We start from the raw sequence: 22,644 nt of genomic DNA, 5'->3' as shown, positions 1-22,644 counted from the left end.
CCCACAACCCTCTCTCTCCCCCCCCTTCTCCCCCCCCACAAAAAAAATATCCCTCTGCCTCTCTCTTACAAGGGCACATGTGATGGCATTTAGGGCCAACCAGATGATCCAGGATAATCTTTGTACCAAGATCCTTAACTTAATCACATTTGCAAAGACTGTTTTTCCAAATAAGGTAATATTTATAGGTTCTAGGGATTAGGACCTGTTATCTTTGGGATCATTATTCAGCCTACTATAGGCATACACTTCACGCTGTCACACACATGGTAATACACAATACCCACACTATTCTAGGAATCACCTCTGGGCTACTTGGATAACTCTAATTAATTAATAAATACTTACTGGACTTCCCTGGTGGCACAGTGGTTAAGAATCCACCTGCCAATGCAGGGAACATGGGTTTGAGCCCTGGTCCGGGAAGATCCCACATGCCGCGGAACAACTAAGCCCATGTACCACAACTACTGAGCCTGCACTCTAGAGCCTGCAAGCCACAACTACTGAAGCCTGCACGCCTAGAGCCCGTGCTCCGCAACAAGAGAAGCCACTGCGATGAGAAGCCTGCACACAGCAATGAAGAGTAGCCCCCGCTCGCCACAACTAGAGAAAAGCCCGTGCACAGCAACAAAGACCCAACACAGCCAAAAATAAATAAATAAATTAATTAATTAATTTTTAAAAATGAGTACTTACTGAGCACCTACTCTATGCAAAGTTGCAGCAGCAAAACAAAAAGAGTGGGAGGGACTTCCCTGGTGGTCCAGTGGTTAAGACTCTGTGGTCCCAATGCAGGGGTTGTGGGTTTGATCCCTTGTCGGGGAACTAAGATCCCACATGCTGTATGGTGCAGCTAAAAAAGAAAAAAAAAAAAAGTGTGAAACAAGATCCCTGCCTTGGAATAACAGACAAATATGGTTGGGAAGACGAGAGTAATACACAAGTGAAAAAAATAGAAACTCTGTAAGACAGAGTATATTCAAATGATATAGATTATATATGCTATAAATGTTCAAAGAAAGATGTTTATTTTATTTTTTAAATTTTAAGCAATTTAAAAGCCTGCGGTTGTTCAGAGGTAATCCATATGTTTTTCACTATTTGGGGAACTCCATATAAAATCACTTGTAATACATATAAAATACTGTTGAATAGAAAACTGGATAATAAAATAACCTTAGTGGCATTACTGACTTTTGCAAAAGCTTGAAGTGGCATCCTTATATAGAATTGGTCACCTTCATTTTTAGAAAATCTGATTGACCACAATGATGTTGATGATACCCCATAGTGAGTACAAATTGGCTTGTAAAAGATGAATTTCTTCAAAAATACAAATTTCAGGGGTTTATAGGCCCTCAAAGTTCCAGGAAATTAGAGTAAGAATAAAAAAATAAAATCAATAGCTATTTTTTGCTTTTCTGGCTAAAAATTGTTATTGCCATCATTATCATCAAAACAAGAATTAGAAGGCTATCAAGAGATGGTGTTAGTTTCAGCATGTTTGTCCAAAAACAAAACTGAAATAAATGAGAGAGAGTGGAGAGAGAAGGAGAAGCAGAAGCAGAGTTACTATATGATATTAGGTAAAAAAGATTTGGAATTAAAACAGTACGAGAAACAAGATTGCTATGTGATGGTAAAGCTATGTTAACACATAAAATATTAACAACATTAAATCTAAATGCCCTAAGAAATAAGGCAAACATCTAAAACAAAAGCTAATACAGAAATACAGGAGGAAATAAATAGAACTATATTTGTAAGTGAAGACATTAAAAACCCACTGTCAATAGCAGGTTAATTAACCAATTAATTAATTATATAGCTGAACAAAGAAACAAGGAATAATTAACAGACATGGAGAGAAATGAATAGATTTTCTCCTTGAGAAATAAAATGCGATTCAAAGATGCATAATAAACACAAAAGACCGTAATTCTACATGTCATTTTGTCTACAATACAAAAATAAAGGTAGAATTTAAAAGTAATCAACCACCTGGAAAGCATAGAACAGTGGGGTCAGAGAATAAATCAGAACTATTGATGAAACGGTATATTACCAGAAACAAGTTGCATACTCTTGAAAGTGTTCAATGAACATTGTAGTTGACAGTCCAACACCTGTCCCACTCAAATCATATTGAAGAGATTTGGTTATAAATTGGATACATACCCAGTTTTTGCCAATGGACATAAGTCTGTGAAGAAAAACTCTTCCTTTTATGAGAGAACCAAAAGACGAGATGACCTGTCTTCTTCCTCTAGACTTTGCCATATCTGGATATGACTTGGGATTATTTACCTACTTTGTTACTAATAGCAAATCTAAAAGCTAAAGGAACCTGGGTCTTTGATGGCATTATTGAAATAACATACTGACCCATTGCTGATCTTGCCTTACCTCTGATTAAGTTAGTTAAGCTATTTCCTTCTTAAGTCAGTTTTTATTGAGTTTTCTGTTACTGTACTGAAAAGAATCCTGGCTGATACTAGGTATAAAAATAAAGAAAATGTGTATCAGTGCAATTAAAAAAAAAAAAAGGAAGAAAGAAAGAAAACACAATAGAGTGGCTAGCACTTAAACAGGGTTTGCTGTTGGCTGGGCACTGAGCTAAATACTTTATATACACTAACTCATTTTATCCTCAAAATACTCCTAATGAGGCGATTACCATCATAATGCCATTTAACAGATGACAAGCTATCTGTTGACAATTTGTAAGTGATTGGCAGAGCCAGAATTTGATGCCAGGCAGTCTAATTCCAGAATGCTCTTATATGCTATACTGCCTCTCACTTCTCTGTGTTTCTCTCCGATTTTCTTTTAAGTGGCTCTTCCAAATAAAGAGCTAAACAACTACATATCAACATTCCTAACTGCACTTGATAAGTGGTTAAAGGAGATATGCATACTGTATCAGTTATCAATTGTTGGGTAACAAAGCAGCCCCAAATTTTGTGGTTTAGAACAAAAACAATTATGGGGACTTCCCTAGTGGTCCAGTGGTTAAGAGTCTGCCTTCCAGTGCAGGGGACGTGGGTTCGATCCCTGGTTGGGGAACTAAGATCCCTCATGCCGCGGGGCAACTAAGCCTGTGTGCTGCAACTACTGAGCCTGCGTGCTCTGGAGCTGAGCACCACAACTAGAGAGAAGCCCACCCACTGCAACAAAAGATCCCGCATGCCGCAACTAAGACCCGACGCAGCCAAATAAATTAATTAATTTAAAAAAAACGAGAAAACACTCCATTCCATTCCACTCCATTCCAATAGAATAGAAAACATTCTATTCCACCAGAATAGCTATGAAAAAGACCAGAAGAGGATGTGTGAGGGTGTGGAGCAAAGAGACCTTTAAAGCAAAAACATTTAATTTGCTGATAAATCTTTAATCTGGGCAGCACTCAGCAGGATTGCCCTATCTCTGCTCCCCCTCACAGCGTTAGCAGGGGTGGCTAGTTTGAGAACTAGTGAGTCAAGATGACTCACTCACACGGCTGGCAAGTTGATGCTGGCTTTGTACAGAGCTCAGCCATAACTGTGGGTTGGGGCCCTCAGTACTGCTCCACCTGGGCCTCCTTGCAGCGGCTTAAGCTTTCTCACAGCAGGATGGCTCACTCCTAAGAGCAAGTATATAATCTGATATACTTACTTTGAACCCAAGCAGACACTGTATTGCATTTTTTTTGGTGGGGGGAGGTATGCAGGCCTCTCAATGTTGTGGCCTCTCCTGTTGCGGAGCACAGGCTCCGGGTGCACAGGCTCAGCGGCCATGGCTCACGGGCCCAGCCGCTCCGCGGCATGTGGGATCTTCCCGGACCGCGGCACGAACCCATGTCCCCTGCATCGGCAGGCGGACTCAACCACTGCGCCACCAGGGAAGCCCCTTGCATTTTTTTAACTTAGCCTTGGAGGTCACATCATGTCACTTCTGCCAGAGTCATAAGGCCACCCAAAATCAAGGGGAAGAGCATAGAGCTCACCTCTCAATGGGAGAAGTGTGAAAGAAGAATGTGTGGGATGGTTTGGTTGTTAAAGACAGATTAGGAAAACACAGTCTGCCACAAACACTTTTATGCCTGCAACAATACAGACAGGAAGTCATTGAGTGGGAAAATGCAGTCACAAATGTTAAAAAAAAAAAAAAAAAGCCAATTTAAAGACTTCCAAAAGAATAAAAAATTTTGAACCCAGTGTTTGGCAAGGCTGAAGGTGCACTGTAAATTGGCACGCGTATTTGGAAAGCTGCTTGACAGTGTTCATACTCTTTGACAAAATATAAAAATATTCTTAGTTCTTTTTTTTCACAATTTTATATATATATTGGAATCTATGTTTGCCAGGATTTTAAAACAGTAATCAGAGAGCATTTTTCTTCACTGCAAATGATTAAACAAAGAAAGATTAAATGAAGATGAAATCAAAACTTCAGAGTGCATAATTCTGGAGACCACATAATCACACATATGGAAAAAAATATTCTTAATTCTTAATACTAACAAGATGTCAGTAAATATGATGGTTTCCATCCTGTATGATAATTATATGGGTAGTAAAAATGGCAACTTTGTAGACTTGGAAATATAAGTAAACACACACACAAGACACACACTAATAAAACAGAACAAAAATAGTATGCATAAAATTTTAGAACAATACAATATGTATAGATATATACACTGGCAGATTAAAAGTGAATATGGAGCAGTAGAAATAGAATTTAATGGCCTTTGTGGTGTCTTTTTAATAAATTTGCTTAAATGTATAGTATTGATATATAATTTTAATATAGTATGTAAATTAAATATATCACAAGTGCCAACAATCATAAATACAGTGCATTAAAGAAAGAACTCACAAACATAGAGCCATTCTACTTTATCATACATAGGCTAATACATACTACTTATTGCAAATGTTGAGTGTCTAGTTAAGAATAATTTGCTTGCCCTTTAGAATTTAGAAGAATTCTTGGGTTATAAATTGGAGGATTGCTGGCACAACGTAAAATAACGGTCTCTGGAAGTTAATTACCACCCCAAAATTTCTTTTAAAATCCTGGTAGAACTCTCTCTCTAGAAGATTGACGTGAGATGAAGGACTATAAGGAAAGACCTCCCTACCCACCTGCCTCAGTCCCTCAAAATTACAAAAATTATAAAGACAAAGAAAAAATGCATACTGTTGCTTAAAAATAACAAAATATGCTACCAGTAGGTCTAAATTTTTGAAGAATTCCAGAACTACTGAAAGCTTATAGCATCTGATCAATAGAGCGAACATCAGTTTAAAACCTAGTGCAGATTGTAACCAGTGTTGCAATGGGGATGCGGTGTTGATGGTGGGGAGGCTGTGTGTGGGCTGGGGAGGGAGTGTGTGGGAACAGTCTGTACTTCCTGCTTAATTTTGCTGTGAATTTAAAACTGCTCTGAAGAATGAAGTCTATTCATAAAAAAGACAACAACTAGACACCCTAGTGCATCAGAGATTCTAGACGTAGGAATAACTCAAGTTATGTTGGAATGTTCTAAGCTTATCAAGTAAGACCCCTCTCCTTTCCTTTCCATTGTCGTGCTATTGCCTTACCATGACTAAGATTGTTTTTTCCATTGCACATCAATAAGCAGGTTTGAAATGATGCAACAGCTTTCTCTAATTTTATTGCGCAATGGTAGTGAGTAGAGCACTGAGTCAGTTGGAGAAAAAACAGCATATCTTAAGTCAGGTGAATAAGACCACTTTAACAATAGTAGCCCTCAAACTGCGTCTTTACTGTACTTTACAATGAGTAGTTAATTGTAATAAGCTAATTGTCCACATATTATAGCATAGCAAAGTAGAAAGCCAGAAGTTGCATGACCTCCCCAAACCTGTCAAACAATAGAACAATTGGAATATCTCATAATTCCTAACTTTCTGATATTCCCTTGGACTTCTAAGAGGGACTTGAGGCTCAGATAGACTTAATTAGACTCTGATAATGAAAATAGCTTAACACGTATTGAGCACTATTATATTCCAGGTACTATGCCAAGTGCTTGATGTGTATTACCTCAGAAGATCCATCCACAGGACAGCTCTGTGAGGTAAGTATTACTATTATTATTCCCGTTTTACAAGTGAGAAAGCTGAGGTCCAGAGATGTTTAAGCAATGTGCTAAGGTCTTACAGCTTGTTAAGTGGCAGAGTCCAGTGTGACTTGGGCAGTTTGGCTCCAGAGCCCATGCTCTTGATTTTATGTGTAGGGGAGACACTTTGGGGCTATGGACTGGAGGGGTGGAGAGCTTTGAAGAGTTTTTATGGGGTGGGAGTTGAGAAATGAATCATACTGTTGGGCAGTCCAGACGCTTCAAGAGGAGTTGTTGCTGCCTGGAAGTAAATGCTGATTCTCCTTCCAACAGGTTATTATCTTACTCGATTACTCTTTCTCTAGACATCTTTTCTTCCTTTTTTTCCTGTGGATTGATATCAAGCTTAAGGAGGGGTGGCCACCAATAACAAGCCAGCAGTCGTCATGTGCAGAACAGTGTGTACACATGGAAAAGCAGTTTAGGCATAGCAGAGGGAGGCTCACGTATGGTGATCTTTCAAATTTCAAAGCAAAATATGGGGAGCATAGTTTCATTCGTTTGCCACGTTGATGTGTTTAAAATTACGTCTGTTACTGGTTTTGTTTTTGTCAAGATTTTCATAGAAAGCTATATATCTGTACTGTACTAACTGGTGACCATATTCTTAAAACTGTAATACTTATATAGGCTCATTGTAACAAAAAAAATCAAAGAGTGCAGATTTGTATAGAACAAAAACTTTTCACTTGGATCAGAGACTTAAATGTAAAGATGAACCTATAAAATAACTGGAGGAAAACATTGGTGAATTTAAATAATAATCTTGGAGGGAAGGAAGAACTCTAAGTATAAAACAATATCCTGACATGATGAGGGAAGACGTCAACACATTAGATTGCATAAAACTTTTTCATGAAAAATGTACCATAAACTACAGTGATTAGCAAAAGCAGGAACACAAAATTTAACACCTATAATAAACAGCTATTTGAAAAATATATACAAAGAGCTACTTCAAATCAGTAAGAAAAATAAAATTAAGTAGAAAAGTAGGCAAAGAATATAGTTTACAAAAAAAAACCATAAAAATGCTTTGACCTAACTCATGAATAAAATATTAATGCACTAATGAGATGTAATTTTCATCTGATTACCAAAGGTTTAAGCTTTTTATAATACCCAGTATTGGCAGGGGTGTGAAGAAAAAAGTATGCTCACATATACGTATAAGAGTGTAAATTATTGAAACCTTTTAGAAGACAATATAGCAGTATTTATGACCATTTAAAATTCTCAGTCTTATAGACCAAGCAATTCTATTAGGAATTTATCGTACGTACATATTAATTCAGACACTCCAAAATATGTGTCATTGTGCCATTGTTTGTTTTTAATAGGGAAAAGCTGTAATAACCTAAATGTTCTTCTGTACAGGAAAGGGTAAACTCTGACATTTCCCTTTGACAAAATACCATCCAGTATTTAAAATAATGAAGCAGGACTAAATGTGCTTACTTGAAAAGATGTTTAGAATACATGATTTAGTGAAAAAAGCTATTTGCAGTACAATATCTATGAAATGATCCCATTTGGGAATGTGTGTTTTGTAGTGTATGCATGTATTGGTTAGGATGCTTTTGTTGTAAGTAAACAGATAATCATGAAATTGATCAGGTCCCATAATTTGAAGTGTAGAGGCTGGTTGGGTTTACAGTTTAGCTTTAGTGGCTTAATCTGCTGTCTCAGCTCCGTTTCCCTGATTCTCCTGGCTCAGCCTTCTCTGCTGACTTCTCAGACTGGTTCTAGCAGTTCTGACCCTCATCTCCAATCATGGTTCTCTTGAGAGGAAGCCCTCCCCCCAGCAAATTTCCCCTTGCATCTCATTGGTCTGAACTGAATCATAGCAGTGACTTGTGAGCCCATTCTCAGCTGGATCCCCCGGACAGGGAAATACCCTGCATGGATAGCTTAGGTCTGGCTTTCTGAATCAGGTACCAGCAAGGGAGGATTTAACATGATTGTCTGAGACCCATTAGAGTTCACCCAAGAGGTGAAGTCAAGGTCATCCTACCCCCACCCCTCCCCCCAAAAGTCCCAAACAAATAAATGGCAACTGGACGTGAAATGGAATGGAAGGGAATTAGGGCTATGGGGTAGAAAGCGATTTCTTTTTTCATTTCTTAGCCTTCTACACCATTAATTTTTTTTTTTTAACATAGCTGCATGTGTCTGACTCAGGATCACAGCAGGAATCCTATGAACAGATGGCATACTCAAAAGAGTTTAATGAAGAGACTAATAAAGAGATGACTTACCAATGCATGGGTGAGGTTAAAGGAACAAAAAATGGGATGGGTAAGTTTGCAGGGACTAGCAACAGCAGGAAGTTGTTCCTAGCCCTAGGCCTGCAGGGGCCAGGGGTGTGCAGTCAGTGGGGAACGGTGTTAAGGGAGCCTAGAGTGAGCTGGTGCTGAGGAAGAGGAATGAAGAGCAGCCGCTGCCTGAACAGTTGTGAGGCCGGAAGGTAGTGCTTGTGTGGGTGATAAATGAATACCTCATGCCCTTCAGTCTCCTGATGGTGCTTCCCATTTGCCAACCCAGCTGCAACCAGAAACCAGAGGGCAAGGGGAAGGCAATCTGTAGAAGTCCGCCTCCTGGGACTCAGAGCAGGGAGTGGTTAGGGAATGGCTGACTAGGGACAAGTGCAGCAAACAGCCAGCACAGCATATATTACCTAATTGAAAACATCGATACTTTTTTAAAATTAAAAAAATGTGGGAAATCCTACACATGCTACGACATGGATGAACCTTGAGGACATTATGCTAAGTGAAATAAATCAGTCCCAAAAGGACAAATACGATTATGATTCTCCTGTATGAGGTAACTAAAATAGTCAAATGCAGAGAAACAGAAAGTAGGATGGTGGTTGCCAGAGGCGGGGGTGGGGTGGGGGGTGGGGGGTGGGGGAGGGGAAATGCAGAGTCATTGTTCAGTGGGTATATGGTTTCAGTTTTGCAAGATCAAAAGAGTTCTGGAAACTGGTTGCACAACAGCGTCAATATACTTAACACTACTGAACTGTACACTTAAAAATGATTATGATGGATTACGGCCATTTTAATAAGCATGAAGGGTATCTCATTGTTTTAATTTGTAACTCCTTCATAACATACTAAGTTGAGCATCTTTTCATATACATATCTTCCATCTCTACATCTTCTTTGGTAAAGTGTCTATTCAGGTTTCTTCCCTATTTTTTGATTGGGTTGTTTGTTTTATTATTGTTGAGTTTTAAGAGTTGTTTGTATATTTTGGATAACAGTCCTTTATCAGATATATCTTTTACAAATATGTTCTCAGTCTGTGGTTTGTCTTCTCATTCTCTTGCAAATGCCTTTTGTAGATCAGAAGTTTTAAATTTTAATAAGGTCCAGTTTATCCATTCTTTCTTTCACTAACAATACCCCAAACTAGGAGCAACAGGAATTCTCATTCATCGCTAGTGGGATACAAAATGATGCAGCCTTTGGAAGACAGTTTGACAGTGTCTTGCAAAACTAAACATTCTTTTACCATATGATTTAGCAGTCATGCTCCTTGATTTTGCCCAAATGAGTTGAAAACTCATGTTCACACAAAAACCTGCACACAGATGAGCAGCTTTGTTCATAACTGCCAAAACGTGGAAGCAACCAAGATGTCCGTCAGTAGGTGAATGGCTAAATAAACTGTGGTACTTCCAGACAATGTAATATTCGTGCTAAAAAGAAATGAGCTATCAAGACATGAAAAGATATGGAGGAACCTTAAAAGCATATGACTAAGTGAAAGAAGCCAATCTGAAAAGGCTACCTACTGTATGATTCCAACAATACGACATTTTGGAAAAAGCAAAAGTCTGAAGACAGTGAAAAGATCCGTGGTTGTCAGGGGTTAGGAGGAAGAGAGGGATGAAGAGGTGGAATACAGAGGATTTTTAGGGCAGTGAAACTAGTTGGTATGATACTATAATGGTGGCTACATGTCATTGTACGTTTGTCTAAACTCAAGGAATGTACAACACCAAGAGTGAATCCTGATGTAAACTATGGACTCTGGGTGATGATGATGAGTCAGTGGAGGTTCATCAATTGTAACAGATGCAACAGTCTGGTGGGAGATTTTGATATGGGAGAGGCTGTATGTACATGGCGGGGGGAGGTATATGGGAAATCTCTGTACCTTTGACTCAGTTTTGCTGTGAACCTAATACTGCTCTCAAAAATAAAGTCTCTTTTTTTAAAATGGTTATGATAGTACATTTATGTTATGTGTTTTTAACCACAATTTTTTTTAGAATGTGAAAGTCTTTTCTTTCTTCCTCACTCCCTAATCTCACCAGCAAAAAAGACCATCAAAGTGTTCATATTTTTAATCAAGTTTTAAACTTCACACTCTTTTATTTTCTGGAGATGATGATTTTAAAGCAATACTGTGCTCAGAGAGGGGTCCTGACTACAGAAATACAGATTTGTGAGTTACCAGCATGGGTGTGATACTTCTATCATGGACATGGATGAAATCTCCAGGTACTATGTGCAAAGAAGGCAGGAGAGGCTGAGGAGGAACCCAGGGAAACCCAGAGAGAGAAGGAGGAGTCGGCCAAGAAGAATGAAAAATTAACAAAGAACCAATATGAAGGCAGGAACCAAGGACAGAGAGCTTTTTAAGTATAAACGCATACATCCAAGTCACAGTGAGATGCCACTTCACACTCTTTAGGATGGCTATTATTTTTGAAAAGAGAAAAACAAGTGCTGACAAGGATGTGGAAAAAATTCACTGCTGGTGGGAATGTAAAACGTTTTAGCCATGTGGAAAACAGTTTGGCAAGTCTTCAACAAGTTAAACATAGAATTATCATATTGTAATAGGGAAGAACTTTTGTATTCTATTGTAAGTTAATCACTAAAGGGATGTTGCCTATAAGCCTAAAGTATACATAATGGCCCATCTCTGGGAACCCTGTCTCACAGGTAATAAACATTAAGCTAAAATACCTTTGTTTAGCTGACAGAAAACATCCTGACCAGGCCCACCTATTGAATGACTACAGGAAAGAAGAAATTAATACATCTCCTCCTGAGTCTGGCTGGGACCAGGACTTTACCCCCTTCCCTTTTAGTATAAAAGAAGCCTGAATTCTAACTCAGGGAAGGTGGTTCTTTGGGACACGAGTCCACCATCTTCTTTGTCTGCTGGCTTTCCAAATAAAGTCGCTATTCCTTGCCCAACAACTCATCTCTTGATTTATTGGCCTGTTGTGCAGTGAGCACTATGAGCTTGGACTAGGTAACAATACGATCCAGAAATTCCACTACTCAAAAGATTGAAAGCAGGGACTCAAACAGATATTTGTATATGAGTGTTCATACAGCATTATTCACAATAGCCAAAAAGTGGAAACATCCTAAATGTCCACTTTTGGATAAACAAAATCAATAAACAAAATGTGGTATATACATACAATGGAATATTATCATCTTAAAAGGGAATGAAGTTCTGCTACAACATGGATGAATCTTGAAAACATTATGCTGAGTGAAATAAGTCAGACACAAAAAGGCAAATAGTGTATGATTCCACTTATATAAGGTACCTACAATAGGCAAATTCATAGAGACAGAAAGTAGAATAGAGGTTACCAGGGGTTGGAGGGTAGGGGAGACTGGGGAGTTATTACTTAGTGGGTATAGAGGTTCATTTTGGAAAGGTGAAAAAGTTCTGTGGATGGATGGTGGTGATGATTGCATGACAATGTGAATGTATTTATGCCACTGAACTGTATACTCAAAATGGTTAGAATGGTACATTTTATGTTATGTATATCTTACCACACAGAAAATAATAAAGGCATGAAAGGAGCCAGACACTAAAGAGTACACACTGTATGAGTCCATTTATATGAAGTTCAAGAACAGGCAAACCTAATTGGAGGTGGGTAGGGTCTGAGCAGCAGCTACCTTAATATATGTGTGTGTGTGGGGGGGAGGAAGTTGGAGCAAAAGAAAAACACAGTGTACATTTCAAGGAGTTTTGAAAAGGGGGCAAATCGGGTAATGTTAGCTAGGAAAGCCTAGAATGAAGTTTTTTTTTTTAGGAAAAAGAAAGTCGAGTATATTTTTAGTTTAAGGAACAGATGGACAGGGAAGGATGACACAGAGGGGAAGAGACGGATGACATTCTGAGATATGAGGGGAGAGGATGTGGAGGGGAACGTCTGGGGCCATCCTCGGAAAAGCATAGGGCACCTCTCCCACTGTGACTATGGGACAAAGGGCAAGGATGGGCAAGGATTAGCCAGGTGAGGATGTAGAAGAGAAGCATAATAAAGTTGCACGGTCTTTATTTCACTATACTCAACGGGCTTCTCCTAGCCTGTTTAATATCTCCAACATCCCTCCAAATTCTAACCATTCTAGTCTGTTGCTCTCTCTAAAACTGAGCTTGATCAGTATCCACCACCTTAAAAATCATTTCTGTTGAAGTTTTCCTTGTTTGAACATATAGGTATTTGATGAGAAGACCTCTACAGTTTATTCAAGGCTCATGATTTTGTTTTAACATGGATGTGAATTTTAGAATAAAACAGTTGGAAAATATATGTATTTTTTTACATCTTTATTGGACTATAATTGCTTTACAATGTTGTGTTAGTTTCTGCTGTATAACAAAGTGAATCAGCTATACATATATCCCCGTATCCCCTCCCTCTTGCAACTTCCTCCCACCCTCCTTATCCCACCTCTCTAGGTGGTCGGAGAGCACCGACCTGATCTCCCTGTGCTATGCACCTGCTTCCCACTGGCTATCTGTTTTACATTTGGTAGTATACATGTCAATGTTACTCTCTCATTTCGTCCCAGCTTACCCTTCCCCCTCCCTGTGTCCTCAGTCCATTTTCTATGTCTGCATCTTTATTACTGTCCTGCCTCTAGGTTCATCAGACCATTTTTTTTAGATTCCATATATACGTGTTAGCATATGGTATTTGTTTTTCTGTTTCTGACTTACTTCACTCTGTATGACAGACTCTAGGTCCATCCACCTCACTACAAATAACTCAATTTAGTTTCCTTTTTTTTTCCTTTAATAAATTTACTTATTATTTTTGGCTGCGTGGGTCTTCATTGCCGCGTGTGGGCTTTCTCTAGTTGCGGTCAGTGGGGGCTACTCTTCATTGTGGTGCGTGGGCTTCTCATTGCAGTAGCTTCTCTTGTGGACCACGGGCTCTAGGTGCGCAGGCTCCATAGTTGTGGCTCGCAGGCTCTAGGATGCAGGCTCAGTAGTTGCATCACACGGGCTTCATTGCTCCACAGCATGTGGGATCTTCCCAGACCAGGGATTGAACCCGTATCCCCTGCACTGGCAGGTGGATTCTTAACCACTGCACCACCAGGGAAATACTCAATTTCATTTCTTTTTATGGCTGAGTAATATTCCATTGTATATATGTGCCACATCTTCTTTATCCATTCACCTGATGATGGACACTTAGGTTGTTTCCATCTCTGGGCTATTGTAAATAGTACTGAAGTGAACATTGTGGTACATGACTCTTTTTGAATTATGGTTTTCTCAGGGTATATGCCCACTAGTGGGATTGCTGGATCATATGGTAGTTCTATTTTTAGTTTTTTAAGGAACCTCCATATTGTTCTCCCTAGTAGCTGTATCAATTTACATTCCCACCAACAGCGCAAGAGGGTTCCCTTTTCTCCACACCTTCTCCAGAATTTATTGTTTGTAGATTTTTTGATGATGGCCATTCTGAGTGGTGTGAGGTGTTACCTCATTGTAGCTTCGATTTGCATTTCTCTAATGATTAGTGATGTTGAGCATCTTTTCATGTGTTTGTTGGCAATCTGTATATCTTTGGAGAAATGTCTATTTAGGTCTTCTGCCCATTTTTGAATTGGGTTGTTTGTTTTATTGATATTGAGCTGTGTGAGCTGCTTGTATCTTTTGGAGATTAATCCTTTGTCAGTTGCTTCATTTATAGATACTTTCTCCCATTCTGAGGGTTGTCTTTTACTGCTTTTTTATGGTTTCCTTTGCTGTGCAAAAGCTTTTAAGTTTCATTAGATCCCATTTGTTTATTTTTGTTTTTATTTCCATTTCTCTAGGAGGTGGGTCAGAAAGGATCTTGCTGTGATTTATGTCATAGAGTGTTCTGCCTGTGTTTTCCTCTAAGAGTTTTATAGTGTCTGGCCTTATATTTAGGTCTTTAATCCATTTTGAGTTTATCTGTGTGTATGGTGTTAGGGAGTGTTCTAATTTCATTCTTTTACATGTAGCTGTCCAGTTTTCCCAGCACCACTTATTGGAGAGGCTGTCTTTTCTCCATTGTATACTCTTGCCTCCTTTATCAAAGATAAGTTGAACATATGTGTGTGGGTTAATCTCTGGGCTTTCTATCATGTTACATTGGTCTATATTTCTGGTTTTGTGCCAATACGATACTGTCTTGATAATTGTAGCTTTGTAGTTTGGTCTGAAGTCCAGGAGCCTGATTCCTCCAGCTCCGTTTTTCTTTCTCAAGATTGCTTTGGCTCTTCGGGGTCTTTTGTGTTTCCATACAAATTGTGAAATTTTTTGTTCTAGTTCTGTGAAAAGTGCCATTGGTGGTTTGATAGGGATTGCATTGAATACGTAGATTGCTTTGGGTAGTATAGTCATTTTCACAATGTTGATTCTTCCAATCCAAGAACATGGTATATATCTCTCCATCTGTTTGTATCATCTTTAGTTGCTTTCATCAGTGTCTTACAGTTTTCTGCATACAGGTCTTTTGTCTCCTTAGGTAGGTTTATTCCTAGGTATTTTATTCTTTTTGTTGCAATGGTAAATGGGAGTGTTTCCAAGAATTTCTCTTTCAGATTTTTCATCATTAGTGTATAGGAATGCAAGAGATTTCTGTGCATTAACTTTGTATCCTGTTACTCTACCAAATTCATTGATTAGCTCTAGTAGTTTTCTGGTAGCATCTTTAGGATTCTCTATGTATAGTATTATATCATCTGCAAACAGTGACAACTTTACTTCTTCTTTTCCGATTTGGATTCCTTTTATTTCTTTTTCTTCTCTGATTGCTGTGGCTAAAACTTCCAAAACTATGTTGAATAAAAGTGAAGAGAGTAGGCAACCTTGTCTTGTTTCTGATCTTAGAGGAAATGGTTTCAGTTTTTCACTATTGAGAGCGATGTTGGCTGTTGGTTTGTCATATATGGCCTTTATTATGTTGAGGTAGCTTCCCTGGAGAGTTTTTATCATAAATCGGTGTTGAATTTTGTCAAAAGCTTTTTCTGCACCTATTGAGATGATTATATGGTTTTTGTCCTTCAGTTTGTTAATGTGGTGTATCACATTGATTGATTTGCATATACTGAAGAAACCTTGCATTCCTGGGATAAACCCCACTTGATCATCGTGTATGATCCTTTTAATGTGCTGTTGGATTCTGTTTGCTAGTATTTTGTTGAGGATTTTTGCATCTATGTTCATCAGACGTATTGGCCTGTAGTTTTCTTTCTTTGTAATATCTTTGTCTGGTTTTGGTATCAAGGTGATGGTGGCCTCGTAGAATGAGCGGGAGTGTGCCTCCCTCTGCTATATTTTGGAAGGGTTTGAGAAGGATAGGTGTTAGCTCTTCTCTAAATGTTTGATAGAATTCACCTGTGAAGCCATCTGGTCCTGGACTTTTTTGGAAGATTTTTTTTTTTTCTTTTTTTTTTTTGGCGGTATGCAGGCCTCTCACTGTTGTGACCTCTCCCGTTGCGGAGCACAGGCTCCGGACGCGCAGGCTCAGTGGCCATGGCTCACGGGCCCAGCTGCTCCACGGCATGTGGGATCCTCCCGGACCAGGGCATGAACCCGGGTCCCCTGCATCAGCAGGCGGACTCTCAACCACTGCGCCACCAGGGAAGCCCAGTCCACGCTCCCTTTTGATCCCCTGCCCTCCCAGTGGTTCCCCAATTTCCCCCTTCAGGAGTGGGATCCCTTCCTCTCCCACAGCCACCCCTCAGGGGCGCCGGTCCCGTCCCGCCTCCACTTCTCCCCCTTCACTTCCCCCATGACCCACGTCCTACCCGGTCGCTGGGGGTTCTTCCCCGTCCCCTTAGGTGCCTGGTAGGTGCCCTAATTGTGCAGAGACACGAATTCCATGTCCTCCTAGTACACCATTTTGACTCTGCCCCCCAGTATATGTATTTTTAATTTCCTCTGTGTCCTGAATTTAATAAATACAGCTAAGAAGTAGGCACATTTATGCCAAAATTATGTTGGAGGTAGAGAGCTATCTTCCTTCCTCACAAAAGTTTGGTTGTTTTATTACTATTTTTTTGAAGTGAGAACTTTCTTTTCATTCCACAAAGAAAACTGATTTCAGACTTAGATAACTAAATTAAGTATATCCACATGTATTTGATGTATCAAAATTTGTTAGTAGGTGATGATAATTGGACAAGTTTGTCTATTCAGAACTGTGAAGACTTCATTACAGCTTGGCAGCCTGTGATAAGATTCTGGGACTGCTCTAAGACGTGTGGTCTCATTAGCTCAGAATAGAGGCCTCTGTTGAAAGTCAGGCAATACTGCAGTAGGAGCCTGGCTAGAAGACTACCTCCTAAAAATCATTCAGAAAAGCCCCTTTCAAAAGGCACACAGACAATTCAAAAGGCAAAATTATAAATAGCTAATGCATAGAGGAAAATGGAAAGCTCCATTAATTTTCAAAGGATGAAAATTTAAATGCCACTCAAGATGCCATTTTATCTTGTCATATTAATAACATTTGTAAAATCATACTTAAGGGTAAAGTGATGGCAAATCTCATGGATTTCTTGTGAGAGTATAAATTGGCTTATCTTTTCAAAAAACAATAGAAGAATATGGATCAAAAGCCTTAACAATTGATTCAAATGGCCATACCTTTTGAATCAATTATTGCAGTGCTAGGATGTCATCCTTTAAAGACTTCAGAAAAGTGGATAAAAGCGTTTTTGCACAAAGAAATTCACTGCAGTGCTAATTATGATAGAAAAAATTAGAAACACCTGAATGTCTAACAATGGGGGCTTCAATTATGAAAGATATACCTGATATTACACATTTTATAGTCATTTAAAATGTTTATGAAGAAGTTTTAACTCTGGGGAAAATGTGACATAGGGTAAGTGATATAATATTATTTTACTGTATTGAAATATGTATGTGTGTGTGTCAAAACTTAAAGTGGTTATCTCTAAGTGGCAGGGTTTTAAGTGATTGTTTTCTCCTTTTTTTATACTGCTCCCTATTTTTCACAATGGATGGGCAACATTTTTTAAATCAGAATATAAAGTTATTTTTTAATAAAGGGAGAAAGTTACTTCTGATCATTTTTGGTAATAGTTACATACCTGTACTCCAGTAAAATGGGCCAAGATATCCAGCTGCAGTCAGCTATTCATTCAACAATATTTATTAAGCACCTGCTGTGCAGCAAGCTCATGATATGTGCTGGGGATACAAGGGTAGAGAAGACACCTGGACATAGGCTGGCCCTTACCGAGCTTACAATCTGGTGGAAGGTATAGTGCAGTAGTTTGCCAGGGTTGCCATAACAAAGGACCGCAGGCTGGGTGGCTTAAAAGAACATAAATTTATTTTCTTACAATTCTGGAGGCTAACAAGTCCAAGATCAAGATGTTGGAGGGTTGGCTTCTTCCAAGGTCTCTCCCCTAGGCTGGTAGATAACCATCTTCTCCCTCTGTCTTCACATCTTCAAACTGAGTGTGTCTGTGTCCACATTTCCTCTTCTTACAAGTCATATTGGATTAAGGTCCACTCTCATGACCTCATTTCAATTTAATTACCTCTTTCAAGACGCTATCTCCATTGCCTCTCGGCCTTTTGACTAAGAAAAGACAAGACCCTATCTCCAAATAGAGTCGTCTTCTGAGGGGTCACCTGTACTGGGTTTAGGACTTCAGCATATGAATTTGGGAGAGACACAGCTCAGCCCATAACATAGGCAATGGCAGTAAAACAAGCAGTTGCATCAGGAAGAAGAACTGGAAAAGCTGAGACCAAAGACTAGACGCTATCATCACGCTCCAAGCACTACTGGTCATTTCTAGGGAGAGCGTTGTGCTTACTCTATTACAACACTTGCTGCTTTCAGTCTTCTTTTTCAGTGTGTCTGTATGTTTTGGAGCTTCTTTATTTAACAGGTTGACAGGAATGAAACAAATTTTCATCTAGTTAGGATGAAATGCAGCTGACATTTAGAATTTATCTTCTCTTCAGAGTGTCAGAAAATGAATATTTATTCTTTGATCCTGATATTACAAAGTCATTCATTATCTTTCAGGGACCAGATTGGGTTGTGAATTGATACCTGCTGAGTTCCCAGATGAGCGTATGTCATGATTCCCAAGATGGGCTTGGCTGGTTCTAAGTCTCTAGAGCTGTAAACAAACAGAAGTCTGGGGAATAAACTCTTTACTTCTCTGTGACTCATTTTCAAAATTCAGAAGAACATTTTTTTTTATCGTATCATATATAGAGTCTGCCTAATTCACAGTCCACTTCCTATAAACCTGTATTTCTTTTGGTCTCAAATCCTTCATGGCATGTGGCAGGCTAAAAGTAAATTTATTAAATTCATTTTAAGTTCTTTAAAAATAGAGCAGATTCTCGTGGCTGGATAGATCACGGCTGCGAAATGTTTGTTAGATTGCATTCATATATACAACTCATGGCCGTTCCATTCCAAGAACAGACAGAATTTCACATAATCATTTGAAAAGCAGTAGAAGGTTGGTGTAGCCTAGTGGTTAAGGGCCTGGGCTCTAGGGGCAGCAGCACCCCTTTCCACCCCCAGGAGGATTGTGAAGATGAAATGAACGAGCCCTTGGAGAGCCCTTGGAATCGTGTCCAGTGCACAGTGACCTGTGCAATCTGCAGGAGCTGCTATTATTAGACTTTGCAGAGCAGACTTTCTATCTGATGGGATCTCTTTCCTACACTGAGTCCAGACTTAGCTCTAGTCTGATACTCAAGATCGAACTCTGACTCAAGAGTGAGTGCCCTATGACAACTTTGAGCCCCTTCTGATGGTTACTTTTTTAAAAAAATTTTATTTATTTATTTTTGGCTGCGTTGGGTCTTTGTTGCTGCGCACAGGCTTTCTCTAGCTGTGGTGAGCGGGGGCTACTCTTTGTTGCGGTGTGCGGGCTTCTCATTGCGGTGGCTTCTCTTGTTGCAGATCACGGACTCTAGGCGCATGGGCTTTAGTAGTTGTGGCTCGCGGGCTCTAGAGTGCAGGCTCAGTAGTTGTGGCGCACGAGCTTAGTTGCTCCGGCATGTGGGATCTTCCCGGACCAGGGCTCGAACCTGTGTCCCCTGCATTGGCAGGCGGATTCTTAACCACTGCGCCACGAGGGAAGCCCTGATGGTTACATTTTAATAAGGTAAATTTTTGACCTATTTGAAGGTCAGCCTTTGGCTAGCTGGATCCACACAATTACAGTGATTCCCCTTTCTATGACTAGCAACACTAAAATTCGTACAAATTTGGAAGTGTATTGTTAGGTGCCTTTCCATGAACTTGTAAGTACTTCTTAGTCCCCTGAATTCCTCTAAGTCATCTGTGAATAGTCACCTTATAGGACAGACACTTTCATGCCTGCTTCCCCTTAAAGTTCTTGTGCAGGCTTCTGGGACTTTTTTTTTTTTTTTTTGCTTCTGGGACTTTGTTCCAATCTCTGGGGCTCTTTTGTTTTCAGTTTGCAATGCCCTTGTTCTTCTTCACCAACATTATCCTTCCTTTATTTCCAAATTGGACCCCAGACCTCTGGGATCTTATTTTTTTATTCCTCTGCTTGATCCCTAATTAATACTTATATATTTTTACACTATATTATTTTATGAATTATTGCTTGAAAAATGTGTTTGTTTCTTATTTGTGCCTTTTGTCCCTCTGTTAGACCGTACAGTAGAATCCTTAACAATAAAGCACATGTCCTTGAATTCTTTTGTAGTTTATCCTACTGTATACACTAAATAACACTTACTGCTTACTGTGGTCATTTTATTATGTTTTCCTCCTAATCCCAATTGCTCTTCTCTACTTTGTAACCCAGCCTTTCTAGCTGGTCTTCTTATAGTTAATGTATACCATCTAGAGGGTTTTCTGTCCTCTTGGATTTTATATTGTCAAGTATCTTCTGATAACTTGTTTTACTTTTCTCTATTGCCCAATCTATTTACACATCATACCGGTGAAATTGAACAGTTGATACGTTTCTCAGAATATACAAAGGAAAAAAATAAGCAAAGTGCTTATTTTTTTGCTTATTTTTTGCCTTTTTTTGCTCTGGGTAGAAGTGAGCCCTTCCTCTTTGTGGTCCCTACAGTATTGTTTATCACACATTTTTGTGTAATAAAGAATTTTTATCTTTTCCATTTACCTCGACTAAACTCTCCAAAAGCCACGCATAATTCACCTGTCAGCTTTGGACCTAGTTTTGGGGATTGGGACCGTGAGTTTTTATCCAGATAGATTTAATTTATTCATAACTAATTTTTTTATTTTAAAAAGTTTTGGGAAAAATGTACATAACATAAAATTTACCATTTTAACCTTTTTTTTTTTTTTTTTTGCGGTACGTGGGCCTCTCACTGCTGTGGCCTCTCCCATTGCGGAGCGCAGGCTCCGGACGCGCAGGCTCAGCAGCCATGGCTCACGGGCCCAGCCGCTCCGCGGCAGGTGGGATCTTCCCAGACTGGGGCGCGAACCCGTGTCCCCTACATTGGCAGGCGGACTCTCAACCACTGCGCCACCAGGGAAGCCCCATTTTAACCATTTTTAAGTGTACAGATCAGTGGCATTAAATACATTCACATTGTTGTGCAACAATCATCACTATCCATCTCCAGAATTCTTCTCATCTTCCCAAACTGAAACTCTGCGCCTATTGGACAATTACTAACTCCTCATCCTCTTCTCACCTCAGCCCCTGGGAAGCACCATCCTGCTTCCTATCTCTATGAAGTTGACTACACTAGGTCCCTCATTATATTAAGAGGATTCATATAGTATTTGGCCTTTTGTGTCTGGCTTATTTCACTTGGCATAGTGTCTTCAAGGTTAATCCATGCTGTAGCATGTGTCAGAATTTCATTTGTTCTTAAGGCTGAACACAATTTTTATTTTAATGGTTGCAAAATGTTCCCTTTCTGTTGTGTGTGTTTAGGTATTTCCTCTTTCTTAGCAACTCTTGCTAGTGAAAGTCGAGCTCTGTCTTTAAATGTACCTATGTTTTTTGAGGCCTGAAATAACTGGAAAATTAAAAAGAAAAATAGACAAGTCTACTATCCAGGAAATCTCATTAAAAACATGTCTTCTTGCTTTTATCAGAAATACACATATTTTAAGATGCATTTAAGATTTTTCTTTAGAAGCAGAGGAAGCCAGGCGTTCAAATGTGTGACTTTCTTGTTGTGCTTCAGTAATGATTACCGCGTCATCTTGGTCAATGTATTTACCGACCATAAAAGGAGAAAAATGTGCATTTCCTTGATAATACTGAGAATGAGTTGGCAAGTGGTCTCTGAGCTCTGGGATGGGCTGAAGGGTGAAAGGGAAGATGTTTTAACCTTCCAAGATTTGAGTTAAAGCCTTTAAAACTGTTTTTTTCCCAATAATTGCTAAGATTATTAAATGCAAAACTGGGTAAGGAAGCTTCTGGCATGTATTTATTTCAGACAGCAAGCTATTAAAACAGTGAGAAACACAGTGAGACGTCAGGGACATAAAAGGCAAATTACATATAACAATCTTGGTAGTTTAAAATATATTTTTCAATATGAATGAAGTCTCTGATAACAAGCCTGGAACTTCACAGGGTATGGATGTTCTCTTTTTTCTTACAGGAAGGGAAACTTTAAATTGGATTTTATTTTATTACCCCAGGTGGAAGAAACATTTTTGCAGTCATTATTTATACCCTGCCTACTACAAAAATTATTTGAGAAAATATTAAAGGATGTATTTAAGAAATCTGAATATAAATTCTCCAAATATCTTTTCTTGTTCAGGCACTGACCTTTTCTCTGAAAAGATTAACGGAAATCTTAATGAAGAACATTAACTCTGATGACTGGGGAAATAGTCTAGCAGCCTCTCAGATGGTGTGGCTGTGTCTTGTGTATCTGGGGTCGGTTACTTCAGCCCTCTCTTGTATTAGGATTTTCTTGGCCCGTAAATAGAGTCACCATATGTTCTAGATTTTCTGGTACGGCCCCAATTAAAAATATTCTTTCCTGTTGTTAGACCATGTGTCCAGCCATACGTCCGGATATTTTTATGGAAAATGTGGTCAGCTTACTCATAATTTTCAGTATTTCTCTAACGGGCCTTTCCTTTCATGGTACCCAGAGGCCTCTGCGCCTGGGATGGGCTGTGCATCCGTCCTACTCAGTCTGTGAGAGTCAGCTGATGTCTCTGCGTCTCTGTAGAGCCCAACCTGCCTTTTCCA

The 22,644-nt window shown here is 39.3% G+C and overlaps 1 long non-coding RNA gene across 1 annotated transcript in view; it reads left to right on the top strand.

The window, feature by feature from the left end:
- Positions 1-22,644, top strand: part of LOC137211325 (uncharacterized) — a 126,297-nt gene that overhangs the window by 80,837 nt on the left and 22,816 nt on the right. The window contains exons 7-8 of the long non-coding RNA XR_010937030.1: positions 6,031-6,094; positions 8,299-8,404. This is a non-coding gene — a long non-coding RNA (uncharacterized lncRNA). The remainder of the gene's footprint in view (positions 1-6,030; positions 6,095-8,298; positions 8,405-22,644) is intronic.

This window comes from Pseudorca crassidens, chromosome 18 (assembly GCF_039906515.1).
Source record: "Pseudorca crassidens isolate mPseCra1 chromosome 18, mPseCra1.hap1, whole genome shotgun sequence".
In the NCBI taxonomy this organism is placed as follows: domain Eukaryota; kingdom Metazoa; phylum Chordata; class Mammalia; order Artiodactyla; family Delphinidae; genus Pseudorca; species Pseudorca crassidens.
Note: the sequence above shows the minus strand (reverse complement) of the source record. Positions and strands in the feature narration are given on the sequence as shown.